Source organism: Nilaparvata lugens, chromosome X, assembly GCF_014356525.2.
Source record: "Nilaparvata lugens isolate BPH chromosome X, ASM1435652v1, whole genome shotgun sequence".
NCBI classification, from domain to species: domain Eukaryota; kingdom Metazoa; phylum Arthropoda; class Insecta; order Hemiptera; family Delphacidae; genus Nilaparvata; species Nilaparvata lugens.
This window is the reverse complement of record NC_052518.1, coordinates 47,912,076-47,939,768: the sequence shown is the minus strand read 5'-3', so window position 1 is coordinate 47,939,768 and position 27,693 is coordinate 47,912,076. Positions and strand designations below refer to the sequence as shown.

The 27,693-nt window shown below is 33.7% G+C and overlaps 1 protein-coding gene across 11 annotated transcripts in view; it reads left to right on the top strand.

Moving 5' to 3' along the window:
- The window catches only part of LOC111054728 (probable nuclear hormone receptor HR3), a 269,988-nt gene that overhangs the window by 169,164 nt on the left and 73,131 nt on the right, over positions 1-27,693 (top strand). For 2 of the 11 annotated variants that reach the window (XM_039441251.1, XM_039441249.1), the window contains exon 1: positions 26,625-26,957. The exons of 5 other annotated variants lie outside the window; for them this stretch is intronic. The gene's annotated coding sequence lies outside the window, so the exon portion shown is untranslated. Of the gene's footprint in view, positions 1-26,624; positions 26,958-27,693 lie in introns of those variants that run through there. 4 more of the 11 variants (XM_039441256.1, XM_039441252.1, XM_039441261.1 and 1 more) reach the window with 3 other exon arrangements.

The following is a 27,693-nucleotide window of genomic DNA, read 5'->3' as shown; positions in this document are numbered from 1 at the left end:
TATTACACTTTGATAAAAACCCAAGGGTAAAGTTTTCCAACGGTATAGAATTAGGCACGGTGTTTGTGGATTTTTGGCGTTTAGGTTGATTGGTTCCAAATGACTATCAGGAATTATTGTCTGGCCATCATTGGTTTGGTTTAAGTGGAGAATTGAGACGATTGGCAACCAGATTATATCAATTGTTACAGTCGACTTGTCATAGTTTCCAAATTTATCTGAGCAGTTACTGTTTTTTTCTCATTTAACTGATTTCACTGAAAAATCGACTGAATGACTTAATGTAGCGGGTTAGACCTTTTGAATCACAAATACAGAGGAATGTGTTCCAGTAAATGGTTTAATGGACCACTTTGATGGAGTGAGCATAATAGGCCGAATTCAGTTTTGAATAAAACAATCGCTCGAGGAATCGAGATTGTTCAAAAATCTTTATAATAAATTGTTTTATATTTTCCCATGAAGCATGAGTAAGACATAACCTAGAAAATCTCTTGTTCTGAATCAAACAGCCAATAAAACCAATGAACCTTTAGAATGAGCTACAATTGGAAAATCAGAATTGAAGGAGCGAAAAATATTTTCCAGATATATCTAATCAATTTTATACTATTTTCATGTTAATTTGTTGGTTAAATGTCCAAAACAAGAACTCTGTTTGTTATTTGATTTTGTCTAGTCAATTATAGCAATTTAGTCACAGGTATCCAAAGTTCATACAAAACAACTTCCGACTTGGAGGAATATGCGTAGCCGAGAAATAGAGGGGGATCAGCCAATTACAGTGATGAATAGAGTCATAGAAAGAAACGAAGTTGTCAAATTGTCGATGAGTCTCAGTAGACTCGGAGCTTTCAGAGAGGAAATATTTTCTTATGCGTATCAGGAGTAGTTGATTACACATTTAAATTGAACAGAAGGCTTACCGCTATTAGCACAGCATCATTGCCGCCGCTGTATCTCAACTTTTCTCTGCTCTGCATACTCGGAAGTTGTTTTGTATGGACTATAGTGCTATTTTGATTTGCCTCGGTCTGGTTTGGTCTGTATCGATCGGTCATAGTCATTCATTGGAAGGTATCAAGGGATCACTTCTCCTTCACTACGTTTTGCCCGAGCGCGTTTGAGTGTTTATCGTCTCATATTTTATGTAATAAAACATATTTTATGTATTGTTATTGCAACATAACAAGTTTGCATAGAACAGCTTGTGAGAGACTAGCCTTGTTACTGTAGTATCACCACGGACAAAAAACCGTCAACCGATCATCCAAATAAGTTTTAACGAGTAGGCTGAGGAAGTTTATTTATGTGTTCTCTGTGTTGTCCAGAATCCTCAACCATGGACAGTTGAAAATGGTATATTATGCATTTGTACAATGCATCCTTCAATTTGGCATTATAGTCTGGGTAGGTTCCACAAATGCATCAGTAAAGTGTTTGGAAATAACCCAGAAGGCCATTATCAAGGCAGCTCTTTGTGTTCCGATCCGTTACCCCACAGAAGCGTTGTTCAATTCATTTAAAGTGCTGGACCTGAGACAACTTTTTATCAAGAACCTGCTTTTGTTTGGTTTTAAAAGAAATTTCAATACGTTGCAACCTGTGAACCATGTTTATCCAACTAGATATAGAATTAATGTCGGCATAACTGTCCCCCCCTATCAATAGATCTGCATCAGCATCCAACCCTCACCACCTTATCCATATTATCTACCAGAATATCCCAACAGATTTGCGTACAGTTTTACCAAGCACAAATATCTACAAAAGAATGCTTACCTCATGGCTAATTCAAACTGGTAGAGAATCTTCTAAAAATATGTTAAGGTCAGCCCACACCACTTATATTTAAAAATACATTTCATAGTTTCTCCTCCCTTCTGATATATTATCTTCAATGATCACTAATCTTATTTTTTATTCTTTGTATTCTCAGTTCTATAATATTATATCTTCTCTTCAGATTTTAGATCCTATTCTACATTAATTTCCTCATTATCCTTATATTCTTATCTCTCTCTCTTCTCTCTCTCTCTCTCTCTCTCTCTCTCTCTCTCTCTCTCTCTCTCTCTCTCTTAGGGTTGTGTGGTAGAGAGGACCAGGAGTCCTAACTCCGCCCTAATAAAGGCATATAATCAATCAATCAATCTCTCTCTATCTATCTATGTATGTACGGTATGCATTTGTATGTGTAGGTCTATACATGCATCTGTGAACATATATGTGTATGTTTATTTTTCTTCTTAAAAATAATAATAAACTATTAGACGGTGCAGTACTTGATCAAAATCCAATGCAACTCGGTCCCCGCGCACAGGCACAGCCCATGCGGGGACCTTCCTCCTATTCAACAGTTATTTGTGTTAACAGCAATAATAGTTATCAATGTTTATTAATTTAACAGTCACAGTTTTTGTTAATCATGGTCATGTATTTTTAGAAATTTTATTTTATATACATTATAATATCAACATAGGCTACTAGGCTCATAGTCATGTTATAATTCTGTGTATATCTTGAGTTTTATTGCTGCTATAACATGTATTGTGTTTTTGTTTTTGAGGAATAAACAGTTTGATTTGATTTTGATTTGATTTGAATACCACAAGTTTCATGGTTCAATTTTTCCAGCTAGTCCATTATCTAAATATCCTATAAGTAGTCTGAATTGAAAGTTTATTTCCTTATTAAACAAGTCACTTGGAACTAATCTTCAATATTATTTATGTTGTGGTTTAGTTATAGTGTATGTAAATTTTTAAAATTATGATAAACAATAGAAATTCTAATTACAAAAGTGACGTTGATTCACTTGGTGACCAACAGCATGAATGCTGTTTTTCAAACAGCATGAATAATTTTTTCAACAAAAAACATTTTTCATAGCATGAAAGTGTTTGTATTTGCTAGTTGTTTCAGAGAGAATACTTCTGGTACCGGTGAAATATAAAATCATTAATATAGGATGCAGGATCATATCTTTCCTAGTGTACGTTTCTGCAGCATTCTGCAATACCGTGAATTACAACCTCCAAATTACTCAAAAATACAGCTTTGATTAATTTGATTTCTCAAATTATACCAAAAAGCTCTAATACCTTGATACAGCTTAAGAATGCAATACAATATAGACTGACATGACTTTTGATCAAGAGCACCTATTTTAGTCGTTTATCTACATGCAGATTTCTTAAAAAGCATAGACACTTGCTAACAAGGAGATATACTCCTTTGTATTTCTGTTTTATATATCATTGTTCTCAAATAGCATGTAAGTACAAGCATTCAAATGCCATAAAAATATTTCATGGGAAATGAAATAAAAAAATCATATGCATTTTAAAAACGTCCTGTTCCTGTGTAAGCTGTATAAAGTGTATAAAAATTATGAATGTATTCAATATTACTACATTTTTAATTAATCCAAACATCTTTAGAATCCTCAGTGAACAATGACGATTCTAAGCTCGGAAACAACCAATTATTTCAAACAACATTTCATACAAAAATCGTTGTGATAAGATAATAAAATCCTGGAAATGCTAAATTGGAACTGAATTAATTTTTTTGAGGATCGTGTCTATAAAAGATAATCTGAGATAAGAAATAATCAGAGGTTTGAATAGATAAAATGATTGAATGCGGATGTCTCATAGTTCGAAGCTTACATTCAAAAAATCATAAACTCATGAGAGCTTCAAGAAAAATCAATCCCTTTATATTAATAGAGATGGATCTTTCAAATGAATGAAATATCTAAAGCAACTTATAGCCTGTATGGAAAAAGTTGAGAGTTCCATCCGAAAAATATAGTGTTGCCAAACTGTGAAAAATCTTGCAGAATGTTGTAACTAATATTCAAGTAGCGCTGAAAAAGTTTCAGGGTTGAAGGATCAAAAGGATATCCACTTTTTTTAATAAAACGTGGAACCACTCTTGAAAGTATATTTTTCCTTTGAATATGACTTTTCACAGAATCATGGGATGTTGTAATACGTTAGTATTTCACACCGAAGTAACAGGGAGAATGTCTCCTTTGTATTGGTGTCTGGATCATTCTTATCCGACCTAGTTATTATTATTTATAGTTATGTTTGTCAATGTCGAGACATTGAAACGCTTGAAACATTTGTGTTTCAAATGATAAGTGGGTGTTGGAAGCTAGAAAGTTTTTCAGAAATTATTCAAATTATTTTTTCAATTGTCAAAAGCAGTCGGAAGATTGTATTTTGGTGTCTTAAGGATTGTTAGGGCTGGTTTCCGAGCTCGGGATTTAGCTAAGTTCTAGACTTTAACTGGCTTTAAACTCTGGAGTCAGAAAATTGGCTTTCCGAGTCAGAGCGTTAACGTAGTTGAGGACTAAAATAGACTCTGGAGTTTAGAGATCATGTTAGAACCTGGAGTTTATAATTTCGCTTTCTGAGTGAAGGGCTTATAAGTTCAAGACTTGTATTAGATTCTCGCCTCTTTCCGAGTCAAGGATTTATCAAAAATCGTCAAGTCCAGGACTTAAAACAGTGTGATTTAAATCCTCGAATGGGGTAGCGTTCAAATTCAAGCTCTAGACTTAACTGAGCAAACACAATTCATTTATTGTTTTGGAGTAGATAAAAAGCCAAATAGATGTCATGGAATACCTAAATTATTTGGATTAGTCCATCTAAATTCATAATTTATAGTTTGCAAGTTAATTTTTGAATATAATTGTATCAGAATTATGTGTAAAAAAACCAACCTCATTTTACGACTGTGACATAACCTAAAAATGTTCAAGCAAAATAATACAAGGATTGCCTTGGAATTTACATTTAAATCTGAATGTTATTAATCAATGACATATTCAAAATATTAATAATAATAACAATAATAAATTATTACTCCAGTTTTTTTCAAAACAAATACGTTTTCAAACTCAATAGCATAACGTAAAATTAAATGTTTATTCATTCACCTTTCAAAGGTTTTGCTTTGAATAGGCCTACAAAGAAATCGAAACGTATTTTTACAAAATAGTTTGGAGAACATGCTCATTTGAATTGTCCCGTTGTAATCAGCTGTTTCCGTTTTGCTATAATGCCAACAATACAACAGCAAAATATTGTGAATTTCCCTCATGTTTACTGCGTTAAAGTTCTGGACTCAAATAAGTCGAGAACTTGATAGACTCCGGAGCTTAGAAGATAAAATCGTGACTCAGAAAGTCAATTTAGACCCGAGAGCTTATTTTAGTCCTTGACTCTGTAAGTCCAGAACTTATAGATCCCGAGCTCGGAAACCGGCCCGGTTAGGAGAGCGGCTGCATGGCATGCGTTGTGTACTTAATTCCATGCTAAAGGCTGTAAATTCACAAGATATTTGACTGAAAACGCAGGAGAATGCTAGGAAAACATTTTATGCCTCAGCTGAGCCTGTGTACCAAATTTGAACATTTTTGCCAATTAGTTCTTGAAAAATCTGAAAAACGCTTTAAAAACCCATATTCTGGGCGTATCTTTGGAAATTTATTCAAATCCGTTCTTAGTGCGCCTGTAGGGCCAACTGAACAAACCTGCCAAATATAAACGTATTTGGTCCAGTAGATTTTCAGTTCTGTTGATTATGAATGAATGAGTGAGTGAGTGAGTGAGTGAATGAATCAGTGCCATTCCGCTTTTATATACAGTATATAGATTGAATAATTCTGCAATAAACACATTGCCAACATTTTCTAATATTATATCTTTCATGAAAGAATTGAAGTACCGTAAAGAATTTGAATGGTCAATCTTAGTAAATACTTATAATCTACTTAATGTAGTATTATTATACCTATCAAAGCATATCTATTATACTTCCCAAGGCATTAAAATATTTCAATTCATAGTAATTTATTGAAATTCTGCAAGAAGTAACGGACCATAGACAATGCATTGTGTACTTTGGAAGATCAAGATTGATCATGGATTGATTGAACGATCAGCCGGATTAGCGAGGTCTACTGTATTACAGTTAATGTTAAATTTATGTTTGCCATAAAGAAATTAATGGATGGATGGATAATTGAAATAATTATACTCAACTAAAACACTGCATACATGAATTGGCATACATTTCGTACCTATTATCAATTCTTTGAATAATCAATTCAGCTAGCATGAATAATCAAATGATGCCTAGCTTGCACCAGCATGCACGAGACAGGACCTTCTTAATGACAAAGCTGTTAATTTAGTGGTTTATTATTCTAATAGTGACATACAGAAAAACCTGACAGCTGACACGCACGAACGAACGAATCGATTTTATGATTGAATGGTTCTCACTCATAATTATACAAGATTGATTGATGTATTCTACCGAAACAAAGATCAATTTGTTGTGCATGATCTTGTGACTGAATTTCGACCAAATCAACATGAAACGTTGAAATTGGGTACAGAGGTTCAGCTAGAATCTAAATATTTTTTGTTAAAAGGAATTCAATATTTCGCCGAAGATACAATCAAAATTGGCGTTTTTCTAAATTCTTTAGCTTTTTTATTATCTTGGACATAAATAGATCAAACTTGGTATACAGGTCTGTCTTATATTTTTGGGGTTTTTGAGTACATTTCTCCTAGGTTTTCAGGAACATAATTTGCTTGAAGAGCTTGAAAGTGTGAATACTAAAGTGTTCACTTCACAGGTGTTGTGTATTGTACCGTAAGGTTGGCAATAATCTAACAAGTGGATTAAAGCTACAATCCATTGTAAGCTTGCTTCCAATGTCTATATGGTTGAAACATTTCATGGGTTGTTGTGGAAACGGCATCTAGATCAGATATTTTCTTCAAGTGAAAGCATTTATGAATCAGTACATGAACAGAGTACCCCAGTAACCCAACCGATTTGGTTGCCAGGGGTAGGTGATAGGGCTATTGGCACACAACAGTTGACAACAGATACTAGGGCAGTGAGACAGAAATTACAGAAAATGAAATAGTTGGAAATCCTGTAAATATTATGGGGGATTCAGAAGCTTGTAGTGGAATGGCAATACCAGATAGAATGAGTTCACCTGAAGTAGAAGTAAGACGTACTAGTAGAGTAAGAAAACCTGTTAACAAAATGAATTTGTGAAAAATCTGTTAGATTAAGAAAATATGATAATTTCATTTTTAGAAAGGAGGTATTGGGTGTATTGTACCGTAAGGTTGGCAATAGACTGTGGTATAAAACTGATGTGTCATTCTGTGTGCTTTTGGTCTTTGGTGTGTTTGATGTTGTATACTGTGTTGAGTAATAGAAGTGCAAGTATAAATACAAATTATGAGTGTTATTATTTCCAATATATAATAACAGGTTTAGCTTAAGTAATGGCGGTGCTAAATTGGAAGGTTTCTTTTCTCAAGTTTTTCATACAGAAGGTTTGATATGGATGCTTGTTAAGCTCTCCACATCATTCCTTTTTCAAATTTCGAAGAACTAGGCCTATTAGACTGGAATACAACTATTCACATAGTATCTTAACCAAGTCTTATTAAAGGAGATTTAGCTGTTCTGTCCTGGTTCAAATTTCCACAAATTGTGACGCTCAAATAAGCTTGTACACGAAATTTACCAGCCACGGAGAACATTATTTAGAAGTAACTCAATATTTATTAATTAATTCTAGTAAAATTGAAGATTTTTCCATAATTAAAATAGAACTGGTGACTGAATCGAGCCTGAAAGTATCTATTATATTGTAATATCTGGAAAATATAATCTAATACTCAATTTAATCAATAATTCAAAAGAGAAATTGACAATTTTCCTTTTTTCCATTCTTCACTCCAACATTACAACTTTGTCAAATGCCCTTTAGCGCTTGGAATGCTGAAAAGATTATTCGATTTTGTTTTGTGAAAAACAATATTATAGTGTGACCTGTATTTCTTATCGGCCGAGTTAACAAGAAAGTGATTTGTTAAGAATCCTAGACTATTTTATCGCTTGCCACGGGATCAGTGTTCAACAGCATTATTTTTAAAAATTGCCTTCCCCTTCCACCACTGTTGAGATCACCCACCCTATCGGACGTCAATGGAACTTCATTTTTGACATCGCGTTCAAAGTTAGGGAATACCAAAAGACACCGCTAATTCGTATCAAAGAAGTTTTGTTCGGCTGTGTTGGCAGCGCTCAAGGATGTTTTTTAACCTCGCGCAACTACAACAAATTAATATCCTCTCCACTCTCGATGAGAGAGCTAGAGAGAGAGGGTGTGATAGTGTTATCTCTGCAGGTAATTCATACGAAAACATTTCAGATTTGACAGATCAAGACAAAGAAAAACGACCTGCAATTCATGCCACCGTCTGTCACCAACATAATTCAATCCTTACATTTCTCAAATGCCTTCATTTTGTTCAGGAGCAATATAGAGTAATAATATTATATTTAATTATACAATATTGTAAGTACTAGGAGCCGTATCATTGTTGGTCACAAGCTATACCACATGTATTTTTTCATATTCGTAAAACACAAAGAAATTGTTAATAATGAATAATGATTTCAAATTGATTAATTCGTTACCCTATTTTTCAAATTAATTTAGGCTTTGGCAGAGAGGTATGGATGCTCTGTAATAACAGCCACATATTATTCATTTACAATGAAACTCGAAATTTATTTCCTCAATATGTAGTTCATACAAAGAAATTACAGAACGCAGAGACATAATAATGTTTGTGGGAAAAACTTACCTAATAATAGAATACCCGATTTATTGAACGCTCTCCCCATAGAATTAAGAAAATTGGAAAGGAAAGGTGAAGCTAAAAGGAAATTAAAGGCATATTTTATGAGAATTAATAAGGAATAGGAAAAATAGCTAGCATAACTTTAGATTATTCTGGTTGAAATTATTAAATGACTTACCCGTTGTAAATGTTAATGAAGTTAGAATACTTGATTCAATGTTATAATAAGTTGGCTATGGTTCAAAACGTATTTGAAGGTGGTAGTTTACTTCCAGAATGTTATATTATTTATAAACACTGAATTGAGCCTATATTTGTTTGTTAGATAATTTAAGTCATATTCAACAAGATTAAATGGAAACACATAATAATACGATGTATAATTTGAGCAATTAAGGGTTCAAAATTGAAAATGGTAGAAAAAAAATGTTTTTTGTTGAGTTTATTTCTTGTAATGTTTATACTCTGATGAAAGTAAGGTTATAATTATTATTACGAAAAAGTCAAAGTCAAAATGAGTTTTAGCAAGAGTAACTAGATAAATCTTGGTTGTAACCTGTGTGTATGTGTGGCTGAGACGATGAAAATCAAGCTGGCAGCAAATGCCTTCCTTCTGTATGGATATCTGTGTATCAGAATACTGTGACAAAGTGGGATGCTAAAATAGTGTACCGACAATCTGTACTGAACTGTTTTCGAACTTCTGTTGTTGACTTTGTGTTCATAGGATTTATCAAAGAGTTATAAAATAATTATTGTCTGTAAATTTTCTAACTGTATACCTCTCAAATAGCTAAATAGCTAGAGAGGTTATTATATATGTACTTGATGAAATGTAATGTTGTGAAAATTGGAATAAATAAATTAGATGTTGCAATTACAATTAAAAACCAATAGTAATTCAAGTCCATTCGGTTAATTTTCATTTTTCTCTCTCTATCTTACATGTAGCCTATTTACACGTTAAAATTAATTCCCATTAATAGATCAAGTTCAATAGCAATGAAGCACGTCTATAGTGAGGTTCACGTTATAATGACAGTATTTGATGAACTTTAGTTTTGCTATCCTTGTCTATCATTCGACAAAGCCTATAGTGGTACTATCCTTTACTAGGTCCACAACGATGCCAATTATGTTTTTGAGAGTGTAGAAATATAATTAATTAATGCAGAGAATCGCCATTACGCAATTACGTTATAATGACAGTATTTGATGAACTTTAGTTTTGCTATCCTTGTCTATCATTCGACAAAGCCTATAGTGGTACTATCCTTTACTAGGTCCACAACGATGCCAATTATGTTTTTGAGAGTGTAGAAATATAATTAATTAATGCAGAGAATCGCCATCGCTATTCTTCTACCTTTATCAACTGCCATTATAACGTGGACCTCACTATAGTAGACTTGTTTGTTTACGTTTGCAGATTCCACTGTGACGCCTGTTGTTTATGTGATACTGTACCTAGTATTTGAATGTGACCTTTTGATTTAAATAGAAACAATCACGCTCATTTTTCTCTTAAAAAAGGATATTGTAGACCGGATCGGTCTACAATTGAATATTTAATTTTTAATTCACCCCAAAAAACTACATTTTTAATAAGATACCTTTTCCTGGGTACATTTTATCATTTTCTCTCTAGAACTTTCCCATCATGAGTGGATCCACTAAATTAGGAGTCTCTCTTTTTCAAACCTCTGATGTGGAAAACATTTTTTTTTTGTGATTTGGATTGGAATATTGGATTCCTTTTATTTCGATTGATTTTCATGAAAACTATATATTTGTCTGGCATTTATCTCTCGTTATATGTTATCACTCTAGATATGATAAATTCTAGAGTGGAAGAATAAAAATGAATATAATTGTAGAAATGATCGGTATGGTTAGGGATGAGCGTGCATTCACGATCACGAATCAATAAAAAACCTATTAAAATTGCTCTACTCCTAGATTTTACTGGGTATTCATGTAATTTTTTTTATTATTTCTATTAAAACTAGTCACTAGGACTAACCATTAATTTTGTTCTCTTATTTCTTATCCTGAAATATTAGTTTTAATTGCTAAAGCCTTCCAGTGAAGCCTACAGTTCTTATCTATAATTTCACTACTTTAAATTCTTTCACTATTTATTTATTATACATTTATTTAGTATACTCTTTTCGGTTCACTAGCACTACACTAACTCGAAGGGCTTTGTTCTCTTCTCCCTGTGAGTTCAGTGTTGTCTAGCAGTTGAATGACTTCGGTGTTGTGTCGATGAAGACGTGACTCATGATGGGCTGCCAATCGTCTTATCACACTGGTCACATAGGGGATGTGCAGATGTCGGTGCAAATCGCTGTTCCTTAATTATGTACCAGGGCGCATTCACCATGTTCCGCAGTACTTAGTTTTGAAATGTTTGAATCTGATTAATGTTTGAAGTTCTAGAGCAGCCCCAAAGCTGAATTCTATACGACCAGACAGGTTTTAGAATTTGTTTGTAGATCAATATTTTGTTGTCCAATGAGAGTTGTGATTGTCGGCCAAATCATGTGATTGACGTTTTTTGAAACTGCTCTTCCTGTAGTATAAAATATAAAGATTGATAAATAAAATGTTAAGATTGAATATAAAATATCAGGATTCAATATAAAATTAAGATATAGAATATTGAGATTTCTTTCCAAAACAAAGCATAAGCTGTCAACTTTTACTTTTTGGCATTAGTCGGTTACCGATACTGATACATCTGATATGGATTTGATCCTGAATCTATAGATTATCAGAAACGCCGAGTGAAAATACGTGGTAAAAAAGTTAAGAGCTTTTGGAAAACTAATGACATTCACTCTAAACGTTTTACTGGAGCAAATCACATACGATTTATATCGAAACAATGTTCATCGGATTTAAACGTGCAGATTTTAATCGTAATTGGAAAAATGTGTGATAATGTTATGGATGAGGCCTTTAGAAGGATGGCAGGATGCGAGGGGTTTCTAGTAAAACACACAGAGGAGGCAGGGGGGCTGTTGGATCGTTCTAGATCATTCCTGTGAGTTCATCTTGGTGCAGAGAGACGTCGAACAAGCACGTTCCAGAACCTTTGAAATACTGTGATTGGTCGGGCATGTTCGACACCTCCAAATCCTTCTCGAAAGTTATGTTGCCTATAATTATAAATGGCGCGTGTTGCAGTCAACGAGTTACGATACTACAGTGGAGTGTTAGCTTCTTTTCTTCGTGGCAGACTAGTGTGATAATAATCGTGACAGACTAGTGATAAAGTGATAATAGACTTTTATAGTTAATAAGACAAAATAAAATCTTATAGCACCCTTTATTTTTAAAAACTTTCATTTTATAACCTGACGATGGTGTAATATCACCGAAACTAGTTGTTAAACTATTTTAAAGTTTTTTTTTAAATAAAGGGTGCTATAAGATTTTATTTTGTTTTATTAATTAAAAAGTAGCCTATGTGAGTGAAGTGTTTTTACTTTTATAGTTGCTTATACAGATCATTATTCTTGGTGACAGTTATTTATATAAGATAACATAAGCTTGTGATAATTCTGTGTAAATTATTAGGTAGTGATCAGTTTATAGTTGTTTCTAGTTTACCTGCGTGTGTTGTAGTGTTTATAAGTAATGAATCTAATCAGTAAAAATCGCCTCAAGTGTTTTATTAGTGTAGAAACCCGCAACAATAATATAGTCAAAATTGAATATGGCTGGCGTGATCTAGCGGGTTTTGTCAAGAAATACCTACATGTTTAAGAAAAATTTTAATAAGTTGATGCAGCCATGTTTGTCTGGCAAGTTATGCATTGCACGGGTAATGCTCATTGAAATATGCATATATTTCTAATATACATAGTATAACTCCAGTATCCTAAGGAACTTCAAGCAAAACACTACTGTATTATGAGAACATATTAGCCTAATATAATATTAGGCTAATATAATATAATATTATTCATATATAGAAATTAATGAAAGCAATATAAAAACTTGTAGTATTCTTTATTATTAAAAACTATAAAATATTTCTACAACTAGTTTTGACCATAACTTAGGCCATTTTCAAGTTGAAATCAACTATTGATTCAACTAGTTGATTTCAACTTGAAAATGACCTAAGTTATGGTTGAAACTAGTCATTGATATATTTTAAAGTTTTTAATAATAAAGAGTACTACAAGTTTTTATATACTTTTTATTTATTTTTCAAAAGTAGCCCATAAAAGTGAAGTGTTTTTATTTGTATACAGAGTGTTTCAGAAGTAGTTTTGAACATTTTTGGGTATTGTTCCTGGATGATAGGAGACTAAAAATGTCGTATTTGAAGTGTACACAACTCAGCGGTTATCCTTATAGCTGCCATTTTGTTTTTTTTTTCACTTAGGAATTTTTATCTCAAAATGTTGAGATAGAGATAGATGTCAGAATTTTAAATAATGTTGTATCATTTCAAATGGTATTGATCTGAAATTTGGCATGAATATTTATGCTATGAAGACTCCACTTTGGAAAATTATATGAGAAAATTTCGATGTGAACATTCAAAGTGGCGGCCATTTAAAATGTTTGATGGTATTTCGATGTGAACATTCAAATGGTGGCCATTTAAAATGTTTGATGGTAAATTTCACGAAAACCGTTCACTTTACAGAAAATTTACAAGAGACAAAAAATTAGCAAATTTTATGAAGATTTCTCGGATACCTTATTTATTGAGATTGGCCAAAGGATAACAGAGAAATTAATTCTTTTCTTACTGCATGCATGCACAAGACAAACAAGATAATCTGAAAAAAATGTAAAATCAGCTGTAGGGCCATATGAAGCAATACCGAGTTTTAAAGCTTCATCTTAAATACAATTGGAATTAAAAATTCAATATTGATGTTTAAATGGTGAAATGTGGTCATGCATGCAGTACGAGAAGAATTAATTTTTCTGTTATTTTCTGAACAATCTTGATAAAAAAGGTGTCCTATGAATTGTGATAAAATTTGCTAACTTTTTGTCTCCATTAAATTTTCTGTGAAGTGACCAGTTTTCATGATTTTTGCTATCAAAAAATTCAAATGGCTGCCATTTTGAATATGTACATCGAACATTTTTCATTTTATTTTTTTAAGTTAAATCTTCATAGCATGAATATCCATGCCAAGTTTCAGATCAATTCAACATTTGGTTCTTGAAATAAAAATTCCTAACTGAAAAAACAAAATGGCAGCTATAAGGATAACTGCTGAGTTTTGGACACTTCAAATATGACATTTGTAGTCTCCTATCGCTATCATCCAGGAACAATGTTCAACTCTACTTCTGAAACATCTGTATAGTTATAATACACAGAATAAAATCAAAGTAGTTGTGGCTAAGGGTGCTAGGATCTTTGGGACCAATACTTTTTTGGACTAAAGGGTTCTGACATGAGATAGGATGAGTTTTCCCAGGTAGAATCGGGTGTTTCTAACAGGTGTTTGGATATTTTTCTTCAACACAGAGGCGTTGAACACATAAAATCAGTAAATCAATTGCAGGCCCACTCAGCTTTGTATAAATCTCTATCCAATATATAACTTGATATAATGAAAACGAAAAATTCATACTTTCTCTTATTAATTATAATAATGATAATAATAATAATAATAATATAATAATAATAATAATATAATAATAATAATAATAATAATAATAATAATAATAATAATAATAATGATAATAATAATAATTATTATTATTATTAGTCAGTTGTCAAAATCTGTTTTTGAAGCTTTGAAGGTTAAGTTTGATTATTTATTTGTAATCTGTGTGTAATGTTGTTATTGTGTGTGTTAGCTCAGCTGTTCAGGGCCACCAGAATTGAAAAATTTCAGAGCCACCTAAATGTCAGATGTCTGCAAAGTTGAGTACCGATTTAGTAGATTATGGAGAGATCAAATATGCTAAATTAATGTGATTCAAGTGGTAGAAATTGGAACTTTGAATATCAAATCCCAGATGGAAAATATGATAAACTTTAATTTGTTTAAAAAATTTCAATTTGTAGTATCTATAGACTTTATAACGATTATGATGTAATATGAAATTTGAATACTCCTCAATTAGCTCTAAGCTAGAGGGGCAACAAAACACTGTATGTATATGATGCTATGTAACCTCAAATGAGATAAATAAATTGAAATTGAAATTATTATTATTATTATAATCATTTTGAGATCTCTGATTGATTATATCAATGTACTATTTCTATGTTTTTTTTTTAATATAATGTAAAACTTGACTCCTCCAGTCAAACCTTCTTTAGAAGGTTTTGGAGAATTTATATTTCATCTGGTTTATAATTTTTTAAATTTCCCACTGAAAAGGAATTTTCTTATCATTTGTCATTCTTGCTTTTTTTATTATTCTTCTTTTGTTTTGTTTGTAAGATTTCTTTTTATAAGTGTATTTTTTTCATTTTTGTTTGTTATATTTTCTATAATAAACTCCCTTCTTCTGGGGGTACCAGGACGAAGGAAGAAGGAAAGGAAAATTATTATTATCATATTTTTTATTATTATTATTATTATTATTATTATTATTATTATTTCCTCTACTTGATCAGGAAAGTATGATTTTTTTGTTTTCATTAGATCAGGAAACTTGGATCCAATACCATGTTGGGAAACAGGCCTTTTGAAGATGTCTCTAATAAAGATAGATTTTTCATCTACCCAGTACACAGAACTATTTCTAAAAATTAATCTAACTATGAATGGCTTTCATTCAGTGACAGAAGCATGTGAGTGAACCTAGCGGAAGGGCTGACTATTATTTGCTAATCACCTCCCAGGTAGTAGGTAGAGACCCTAATCTTGGTCCCAAAATTGCTTTCCTAGTTGGTCCCAAAATTCATGGTTTTTAAGTTCTGGTCATCATGGCTTAGAGAAAGAAACCATTCTACAACCGTTCCTCTGCAAGGAGCTGAGATCTAATGGCAAAATATTGAACTACTTTGAGGCCTAAGGAGTGTACACACACCTTCCAAGTCTCCCTGGTGGCGGAACCCAAGGGTTGAGTGGTCAAACAGCTTACAACATGGAAAAAAAATTATTATTATAATAATGACCATGAAGCTGCTGGAGTGCAGGCTTTTCTATATAAGGCAGCACAGCATGCTGCCAGTACCCTTGGTCTAAATTTCAGTATGGAGAGGGAAGATAATATGTCTCCTAATTTGAGGGCTCAAGTCAAGAGTGTTGAAAACTGGTTCCCATTTCAGCAGCATAAGGACAAGCTATGCATGGCTTGTTCTACAAGCATATGGAGGACCATGGTTTGACTAAGGAGCTGACCTTTGCATTCTTGAAATCAGCAGCACTCAAATCTGAGACTAAGGGATTCATACTGGCATGTCAAGATTGTGTTATTTATACACATTGTCTTACTGTAGCAGGGTGATGAATGTGAATATGCCAGATGTGTAGAGTGTCATAAGGCACCTGAGACTCTCATTTACATCCTGTCAGCTTGTTCTGTGCATGCAGCTGTGTGATACATGAACACGCATAATGCTGCCCTGAGAGTGTTATATTATCACTTGAGACACTCCTATGATATAGACAGAACACCGGTGTAGGGGTACTGCCTCATCAATTATGTAAGCCTCTCTATTCTTCCTGTCAAACAAGACAATGTCTGGCCTTTTTAACTCCACTGTCCTGTCAGTTCTCATAAAGCAATCCCAAAGAAGTCTTCCTTTTCAACCATGCAAGACCATTTCCAGCTTGGACTTATAATAAGGCACCTCAGTTGTTATCAACTCATACCTTTTTGCCAATGCCTGATGTACCACTTTGCCCACATTGTTGTGCTGCTGCAAATACCCTGTACCAGCTAGTACAGAATAGCCCCACAGATATGCTGTATTGATTCCATGGCCTTCCTGCAAAGATGAAAGCTGCTATCCAATGTAAGCTGCCCTATTATGTATCTTTTGTAAGCTCTAGTGCTGATTAACTGGTCTTGAATGGCATACATTAAACCTCCAGTCTCACCAAATATGCCACTAGTCTGCAACCATTCAATTAATCAATGAACACAATCAGAATGGAGTATTTCAGCAAATCTTCCATTCTGCTCTTTCTGCTTTCACGCTTCTAGTCTCTTTTCTACTGAGCTGGCAGTTCGCTGTTAGAATCCATGTGCCAGTTGTAATTGGCTGTACTCAAATGGCCTTTAGTAGACCACTGTTTGCATTCTGGAAGTACATCCGCAGTCTGTCCTCCTGTTGGCGACACATAGTATACAGACTCAAGAGGCCTCTTCCACCGACAGACAGCTCTAGGCAGGTAGAGCCTCTGGATTGAGCTACGGGGGTGATGAAGTATATTCTTTCTTTGTCAAAGTTGTTCTCACCTTTCTTTCAAACTCCTGCGAAGCTTATCTATCCACTTGACTATGTCAAATGTATAAATGGCCACAGGAACTGCCCAGGTATTTATAGCAGATATTTTATTCCTAGAGCTGAGCCCTGTTCTGCATACCTTCTCAAGTTTTTGAACAGTCTTCCTTTAAATTTATTTTTTATGCCAGTATCAGCTCTGCAAAAGAGCTGAGCAGGATCATTATTATTATTCAAGCTACTTTATATTAAATTTTAAATTTGAACATTGAAAAAATTTCTTTAAGTGATCTTAATAGAAAGATGAAACAATTGGCAATTTTGTTGCAAGACTAAAGTCCATTTCAACATAACTAGGTACAACAAAATTTTAGAATTGAAACCTATTGTTTAATGAAAAATTTTCGAATTTAAAAAGAAATAATTTTTTTCATTTTCTACTCAGTACATTCATGATTTATTATAATATTCAACACTAGAAATAATTAATCAAATTGTTTATAGCGAAATTGGATAAAAAATGTAGGTAATTCAATAATATTGTATACAAAATAAATAAAGATTTGTGCTGATTAGAATAGATTATTTAGAACTCATATAAAATTTCCACTTAATTTATTCAAATCTAATAATAGTAGTTCATAATTTATTCCATTTTATCTGCATGGTTGGATTCAATTTCTATTGAATTGTTTTTCGTATGAAAAGATCTAATGCATGCAGATAATTTAGTTAATATGTAAAAAATGCCCAGCTGAGTTTAATCGGTTGTTAGCTGAGTGTCGGGCTGTATCTTTTGGATCAGAAGTTCGGCCTTCTAAGCATGGAGTAATTCTTAGTTGTAAGGTTGGTCACACCGCCTAAGTGGGTCAGTGCGATCAGGTCATTGCCCGCGAGGCTACCAACCGCTCACTAACTCACGCTCATTCCGTCTCTCTCATTCATTCTTAATCACTCACTCCCACACACTTCCTCTTTCTCTCTCTCACACACACTCACTCATTCTCTCTCTTTATCTCTCACTCTGTCTTTATCTTTCTCTCACTCCTGAACATCTCCCAAAAACAATTGAAAAAACATCACTATCAACTGCTATACTAGCAGTTTTACCACTACTATTCACACTTTTTTAGGATGATGCTCACATAAGCTGAGGTGTGGCTGTGTGTGTGTGTGTGTGTGTGATTGATCGGAGGTGAATAGGCATGCAATTGCCTATGTGGACAGTGAACAACCTTGTTTGAAATAATATTGCTATTGATACACTACCTACTAAAACAGTGATTAACAAAGTTGTCAGAGATGTTCCATGACACAAGAACTGAGTAATCATTACACTTTTTCATTCAAAAAACCAACATCATACTCATTCCTACAACACTGATGCGAATTAGAGAAAAGTGTCCTTGTGGCAAAAGTGCATAATATTGCATCTTTCAATAGGCCTATCTAAAATAATGTATATTATTGTCGGAGAGAAAACATATTTCTGTTTTCATATTCTATAGTCCAGTGTAGTATGGTTGTGTAGTGGTATTATATGTGATGTGTGCCTACTAGTGCACTCGGTCAATTCTTTTAAAAAATGGATGAAATATCCCGGCGAAGATAAACAATAAATAACACTCATGATTGTGGGCGAATCCAATTACCCTCAAACTACCTATTCTACTTTTCAGAACACAATACTTCTACTATAGTGGGGTCCAAGTAATAATGGCATTATTTTATTAACATTGGTGGTTCCTACCTTGTCTATCTTGTCGACGAAGCAGAAAGCGCTATCCTGCTCAAGCTCCACAACGTTGCCAGCTCGTTTTTTAACAATATGGAAATGAAATTGATTAATAGAATATTCAATCTCAATTATAAAAAATCATCATTTAATCATGAAAAATATGTTTTCCTGACGAATAAAATTTAATTTATTATTCTAAACAAGAATGAACAGTTAATATTACATCAGTTGTACCGGTATCAGCAGAGCTATCTTCTAAAGAAGGCAGCGGCAAGCACAGAATCTGCATCGCTGTTCTCCTATCTCTCTTCACTGCCATTACAACGTGGACCTCACTATAATCATACTCATACTGCCATAGATAATAATAATTTAGCCATACTCCTGTGTTATATTATTAAAAACGATAGTTAGTTATTAAAGGTTTATAAAGATTAGTTTGTAAATTATAAGCCTAAATATAATTTCAATCACATACATCAACCAAATAATAATATTTTGAATGACCATATTTTTTTTAATATCTGTTTGACCGAATCATTAAACTCATTCCTACTTTCATTGAATACTCCACACCTCCAGCACCCAACTCCTACCCTTACTTCTATCCAGTGGTCAATTTGTAAAACGGGGTGTCCGCGGGTAACTCCTCGGAAAAATAAAATGTTAATTCTTCAAAACTTGTTTTTAGAGTGATTTAAAAGCTTCTAGTTGTGTATTTCTACCATCGGTTTCCCATATTTTCAATAAAACTCAAAAATGTCTTAAAATAGGAGTAAATAATAGGTTAAAAAATAACGACGCCATTGAGTGCTCATTAGGTCAAAACTACACAAGAGTACCTCATTATGTCCTCCTTTACCTCAGCAAAAATTTATATTGCTGCTCTCGATTTTCTGTTAACATTAATTCAAGCAGTATGTTATCCTCTTCCTCCCTCTCTCTCCCTTAAGGGTTGAGTGGCAGAGAGGACCTGGAGTCCTAACTTTGCCCTCAGTAAAGGCAATCAATCAATCTCCCTCTCCCTCTCAGAGGTACCGGCGAAGCCTCGTTTCCATTACCATAGATTCAGCACTGCAACATGACTATACTCTGTACAAAATTACTTTTGACTTGAGATGGACATGCGCAGCAGAGAAGGCATAGAGCGGTAGGGATACAACGACGGCGATGTTTTCGTTCTGAACTGCCAGCGTTCTCTTATTTCTAGTGAGTATTCAAGCGCTCATCTTAAACTTACGAAGTTTCCTCTCTGCAAGCACTGACTCGACTGATTCTAATCGACAAACTGGCAACTGCGCTTCCACCTATGACTCCATTCATCTCTGTAATTGGCTGATCTCCCTCCACGTCTCTGCGCCGCATATTCCTCCAAGTATAAACTAATTCTGTACGGAGTATACATAGATCGAATGACGGGAACTTGTAATAATGGAAACGGTCCACAACATTTCAACTCGGCTGTTCCTTGAGTCAGCCCAATGTGCCGCGGCGCAAGGTGTTGTATATTCCAATTGATTAACATACCGGTACTCATGTCTTTTCACTCAAATTCTAACTTCCTTATAAATAAGGATATTATAAAGATTATGTTTTCGGATTTTGATCAAGCACCCCCAAAAACTTTGCACATACCAGCACGAAACAATTGTCACCCAAAACGTGAGTGTTTTTCCCACTTCAAACGTCGAAGTATATTTTTTTATCCAATTGCTTCTATAAATGAGAAGTAGATGGATTATGGATAAAAAACACGTAGGCCTATGACCGGTGCGGCCCAGACTTGTGGTCTGGATCATTGCAATTTCAGTTTGCTATCACTGCAGCTGGTCGTGCTTTCGAATACCGTAGACCATTTCATCTCATTTTTCGCACGAGCAAAAATGCTTAATTGGGCATCATTCCGCAAACAAAAACCACTAGCTTTCTTGAATAGGATAATAATATTTTATTATTGGAAACACGATCTACTCTAAAAATCACAATACACAATATTAACTCATGTTATGCAATCAGAATATCACTAGCTTGAACTCAAAAGTGAAAATTGGAATCAAAATTTCAAAATAAAAACTCTTTTTCCGAGTGAAATTTACATGTCACTTGAGACACTAATTGGGCTATTGTCTCTCATATGAATCATTGAATAAAGTAAAAGGAAAGTGTAAAATAAAGTAAAATTTTTTTATTGAATAAATCATGCTTGCAGAATTGTCATGAATATGCTAATCAAGCACGAAACTAAAGGTTTTTTGACTGTTGAAGGATGAAGTAGACAAAGCGAACCTGCAGTTACTGATAACAAAAAGAGATTACTGTAGGTAGCACAGGTGGTAGCATAGTATTGTGAATATTCAACCAATTTCAGAAGATCAATTTTAGAAGTTTTTCACTTCATTTTCCAATCACTATGACTTCAAAATCCCAAGTGATGGGGAGAGTTGCAGTGGATTATTATATTGTCGAATACATTCACTGTAAATGAATTCTCCCTGAAAAAGTTTATTTTCTTTTTACTCAATCATATTTATTATTTTTTCAAATCATTCTCCTTTTCTTCATTTATGTAGAATACTGCTTTTTCGCAATAATTCCCCTTCAAGGACAATTTGTCAATAACCGTTTCCAGGAAGCTCTGCAATACTATTTATACAGTCATTAACAATCAACAGATTGGAAAGCTCTCTGACAAAATTCTTCTACATTCCCTCTTCTGCTCGTTACGTTATTCTCAGAGCTCTTTCATTTCTATTTCCTTCTCTAAACAATAAGATTTAAATTGGACATCGTCAGCTTAAAAAAGGCTTTGTTTTTTATCTCCTCAGAAGAAATCTTCTCGTAGCTTTTAAAATTAGGAAATTCCGTTCGTGGGGAATCATCATCTTTTCTCCTTTATTTTGGAAATAACTTAGAACTCAATAGATAAGATAATCGCGTTATCAATGTAGATCGAACAAGAGACGTTCAGTTCTAAAAAGACCTATATGCGTTGAAGTGAGACTGATCCAACGTTCCATGTAAGAGGTTGATCTAAAATCGAGTCAAAAGATATTTGGAAAACAAAATTAATTGAAACTTTGATTACAACAATACTAAAAGATGTGAGTGTCAGTGTCATTCGAATATTGATATATATGATGAACTGATGGATGCCTTAAAAAGTCAGGTTGGTTCTATATAGCTTGAAAACAGTCAAGTCAAAGGCCCTGAAATTAATGAACTCGACACCTGGCTCGAGTTAGCCAGGTAGGTCAATCTTTATTATTATTATCATTATTATTATCAAGTACTTTATTAACATTCTTCTTTATTATTATTAACTCTCAGGTTTTTCTTCAATAATAATAAGATCCTCAATAATCTTGTAAATTATCTGTACAAATTTTTGTTTGGAGGAAATAAAACTCATTATTCTATTTATCATAGAATTTTCCCTGACTGCACTCGTTTATACATCACCACATGAAAACATTAGACTACACAAAAACATTATACATACATATTGTGAGTTTTCCAATACTGTTGTGGCTGTCTGGCTAATTACCATAACTTCAAACCATAATTTTATGTATTATTCTCGAAACTTCTGAACTCAATAAATGAATCACGAATTATTTTAACTAAATTACGAACAAATTGAAAAAGCAATACAATTATTTTGCGCTTGCTCTCGATTTTACCAGCTATGGCAAACCTGTTGTAGTGTTTCCATGAAGCTTTGAACTTTATAATTCCTGAATATTTTTTAAAAAGTCATTGAACCATCAGTTTTCATTGTTTTATTGAAAAATAATCGATTCAAAGTTGGCACTCTTGTTCAAATACAAATATTGTTTATTCAATACTTTTATGGAAATATAAGGAAGGTATCCACTTAATGCGCTTGGATTTCATAAGAATAATGTGAAATTTGGTAATTAATACTGAAACCAGGTATAAAATTAATTTTTGAATATTTTCTTTCAAATCTCATTGTAGCTCAGCATGAATCTCTGATCTCTAAAGACCGACCAATTTCGTTTCGAATACATTATTATCCAAAGGCCTAGACTAATGGAAGCCACCGTGAACGTTATAGTGGACCTATCTAATCGTCATTTTTACTAATACAACAATAGTAAATATGCAGGTGATTAAGAACTTAAGTACACCTATCGCCATCTATTGACTTTTTGACCACCGACCCGTGTTTGCTGTCCTGTAATATTCTAATTATTCTATGATGACAATATGATGATTGAATATCCCAGCAACTTTTTCCAGAACTGCTTGTACAAGTAAAAGATACGTCGGCAATGTTGTCATTCAGAAGAGTACTTTCCAAAAAAGAGAGCATACAGTGCTTTGCGTTGCATGGTGTCACCCTTTTTTTATTGAATTTTATTTTTGATATCAATTGAAAATTCAAGGTTCCATATGGCCATCCACCATCATCAATAACAGTTTCAAAGGCTATCACACAGCAGTTACACAATACATAATACACACTAATCCCATCTCTCACATTGACACGTCTGAGACAGGCATCTTTGTCTGTGAAACTTATTCCAGGAATTATTCAATGTTGTTTAATTCGGACTTTTGCAGTTGAGGGGCCTTTCCTTTCTCATGTATGAATGTATGAATATTATCAAACTGGCGAAAATGGTCTAGCTTTTGTCATTTATAAAAACCGGTTTGATAGGCAGAGTAGCCTAAACATGAATTGCAAATCATTGTTGCACGAACCCAAGTAGAGTGGTGGGGTTTCTTATCGAGAATTGCAACAGCAAGATGTTGCTTACCATTGATTAGGCCCATAGGATGAGCATCCCTGACTCGATTTAATAAGCTGATATCCAATCATTATATCTGATAGTTTATTCAACTGTTCAACTTAGTTGCCATTGCTGAAGAATTATTAGAATAGGCCTATCAGTCATTCTTGCAGTCATTTAACCTTAGGAGATAATCCTATCATAAAAAAATATCGAACTATTCTCTGTCAGAAGCTAAATAAATGAATTTACATTGCTACTAGATTAAGGTCTGCCTTAATTTATTTATACAATAAGTACATAATTAAAATGATAGGGAGGGAAAAATAAAGTAACCTTGTGCTATTCCTCAATTGAACAATTCTTGACAGGCTAGTACTGAGAACGCCTTACTAAGTCTGCAAAAGTGTGAACACTCTATTAAGATTCGACGTATTTTTTCACGATTTCTGTTTCTACACAGCAGAACAGAAATTCATAAAATAGCAGGGCTTGAAACCGCGCGGGGCAAACCGCTGCATTCCATGTAAAATTGCTCATAAACCAACGCAACATTTACAAAAGACTCATGATTTTTCAATGACATCATGGTTTTGATTGATGAGAACAGCATATAATGTGAAAATTACTCTATGATATTGTTGTAATCGTCTTTCTTGAATACCAATATTACTTTATTTTGGACTGTAGTCTAATGCAGACCTGCAAAATCTTCACACATTTTGCTGATTATAAATAATTTAAATTTTTTTCTTGAATTAACATATTTTTCAAAAATACACTTACAATTTGCACATATGCGACCGCTAGTCTTTGTTTTTACAAACCGCATGTGTATTTTATGAGGACTGGAAGTTAACAGGTCTTTATGTAACTTTGTTTCACTTGTAGACGTACATTGCTAACAATATAACTGTTGGTTTGATTATACATTACTGGTATGCAGAGAAATATTCTTATGCGCATTTTTTTTGGCGTTTATAAATAATTTGACAACTCTTTCCAATAATAAAAGAAATAAAATAAAATAAGATTGAACAATATCAGTATGTTTTGGTATTCATTGAAGGATACAACCAATCAAACCAAATAATATTTCTCGTTTATATTATGTAGTAGACCAGGAAGATAAAGGTTGATTCGCAGGTTGATAGCAGAGCTGCGGAGGTGACATCCCCCATGCAGAAATAATTAAGTTTCGTTGGCCAGTCTCCATTTTTCGTTGCCTGCGGACAGGGACATTTACTTTTGCTAAGGCCTATGGTCACATCTCCTGCTCCTGGGCTTGTGTATGGATAATGGAGTTCATTTCGATTGAAAGCAGAAAATATGATCTATAATTTCAGGTGGGTTCTTAAAACCATCGGCAAGGAAATGACATAGTGGTGCTGAACACCAAAAACGGTTCCATGGTCCAACATGGTGGTATCGTCCGATGAGCAATTTCCGATGAGCGATTCAGCGAGAAATAGTCCACTGAGCAATCCATTGTTCAGAATAACAATAAGGATAGGCAAATGCTGAGAATGGGAGGACTTGGGTGTCATTAATCATCAGGAACTGTGACAGAGGAAGGCTGAATGGGTAGTGCCGTGAGTTTACTCGCAATACGATATATTGATGATAATGATTGAATCAGAACTTCAGAGCCCACCACCTTCCATAAAAACGAATTTTATTCTGTTATGTGAATCTGTATGGAATGTGTGGAATAAAATGTGGAGCCATTTCGCTTTTATATACTGTACTATAACTATAACGATTGTAGATTGGCATAAAATTAAAATTCGTGATTACTTATGAATGTAGATTTCTTTAGATGTGGAGTTGATCTCATATCTTTTTGGTATCTGTGAGATACTTTATACCTTATATCTATTTGTTCAGATTATTGATCAGATGATTGATAGAACTTGTTGGAATTGGAATTTTCTTTATATAAATATATTATAGGCAATAATGAAGATGAATTTGAGCTGTTCGAAGCAAAAAGCTATTCGATCTTTGCTTAATAATTGATGATCTATTTTTATGGAGGGTGGTAGATACTGATTCAATTATCATCATCAATATAATATCGTATTGCGAGTATACACATACGCTTGTGGCCTGCCTCTGTCACTGTCCCTGATGATTAATGACACCAAGTCCTCCCATTCATAGCGTCTGCCTATCCTCATTGTTATTCTGAACAATGGATCGCTCAGCGGACTGCTAACCCCCAAAATCGCTCATCGGACGTAACCAACATGATTATCCCACTTGGGTTTGTCAATTTTAATCAAACGACTTCTAATAAGCACTTTTTTATTGAAGAATCGACAAACTAGTTTCGGTTGTTGCATCATCATCGATTTCTAGTGTAGGCCTACTCATTTTTTTTCTATTTCTTGTGTCAGTTCACTTGAGATTAATAACTGAAACCATTTTCCTGAATATTTTAGTAACAACATATGAGTGGTTAATCAATTCAAGAGTTTTTATTCAATAATATGGACATTGACTACAATATTATATTCGCTATCACTAGCGAAGCTATGGTCAATAGTAATCAATTAAGCTAAATCTGAACTCAAGTATAAAGAATTTGAATGAGCCACTAGTATGATAATACTGGTAAATCCTAACACTAATACTGTAGATACATATTAGTATGAGGAATATCCTCTAACAATAATTTTACATGAGCTGTCATTTATGCTCATATATTTTGTATTCGAACATGCTTGTATGCGCAGCCCAACAAATCTGCCACCTTAAACCTCTCCTTGAATCTGCCGTTAGTCCGAATCGAGGAAGTTAATGTATTAATGTACTGTACCTGCCGGCATGTGTGATTTTTGAACTCGTGGTTGATTTTTTGTTGAGGGGGGCCGGTTGAATAAGACTCGTTGCCACAACACAGGCTAAGTTACGTAACAACTTCGTGTGTTTCCGTCGACGTTCGTGGAATCCCGTTGGAATACAGGCAGAGGTCATTGAACTAGGAAGGGCGTACACAGCAACGCTTTTTTATTTGAAATTCAGTTTAGCGCCGAGTCTGGTGAGTGGCGCGTCGGGTCTTCTCTCTTTACTCCGTGCTCTCAGTGCCAGAGCCAGTGCTATCTTCCATTCATAATTGATTTTTTCAATAAAATATTTATCTGTGCTGTGCTGTGCTGAAACAAATCTGTGAATATTGTGGGGGAGTTGTGTGACATTTATTCATTCTAAGGGGGCTGTAGTTCCTACTAATTTTTCAGCCGTCCCACACTCTCATTAAGGGATGTTTCGCACTTGCAAACTTCTCTGAAATCACCTCCACCACCACTCAACCTCTACAAACTTATACTCTAACAATACTTGGATACTATCTGAATGTGATGTTCCACAATTACTTTATTCACAACTGTATTGTTTGAATTTCTTAGAAGTTATAACAGATTGCCACTTCTCTAGAAATCGAATAGATTTAATGAAGTCATGATCCACAATGCCAATCACCTTTGATGATTCAAGTCATACAATAATTATTAACAATTACAAGATTTGCATATTCTAAATGCAGTACTTCCCATTTATTAGATTATCACCTGATGTTTGCTCTCAATCCATCAAATTTGACTGGAACCCATAGAATATATTACATTTCACCTACTGCATGCTGTCATTCAATTACTACTTACCACTTTACTTGATTTGACTGTATGCAGTCAATCTTATACACACTTTGTGTATTCCTGGAAGAAATCCTCTAGTGTCTACCTTCAATGAGATGTTTATTTGGCTTAGTGACTTGAACCTTTTATTAATTAATAAGTACATCTTCATCAATTATTAAATAATTTTTTTGCCAGTTGACCAGAATTTCAAAATATTTGTACACAATCTTTATAACTTATACCATTTGCTTCATGCATTCATTAGGCCATTTCTAGTCTATTTGTTTTATGGATAATCAATAATTATTTTAAAAGATTGAAAAAAATCAATAATTTAATTTACAAAATTCGTCTTTTGCCACAAATTCAACAAAATAATTTTAATTCCATACTGTTCACATGAAAAGTATTAATTCAAATTTAAATATCATCTCCCTGGCTGTTGTTTCATTTT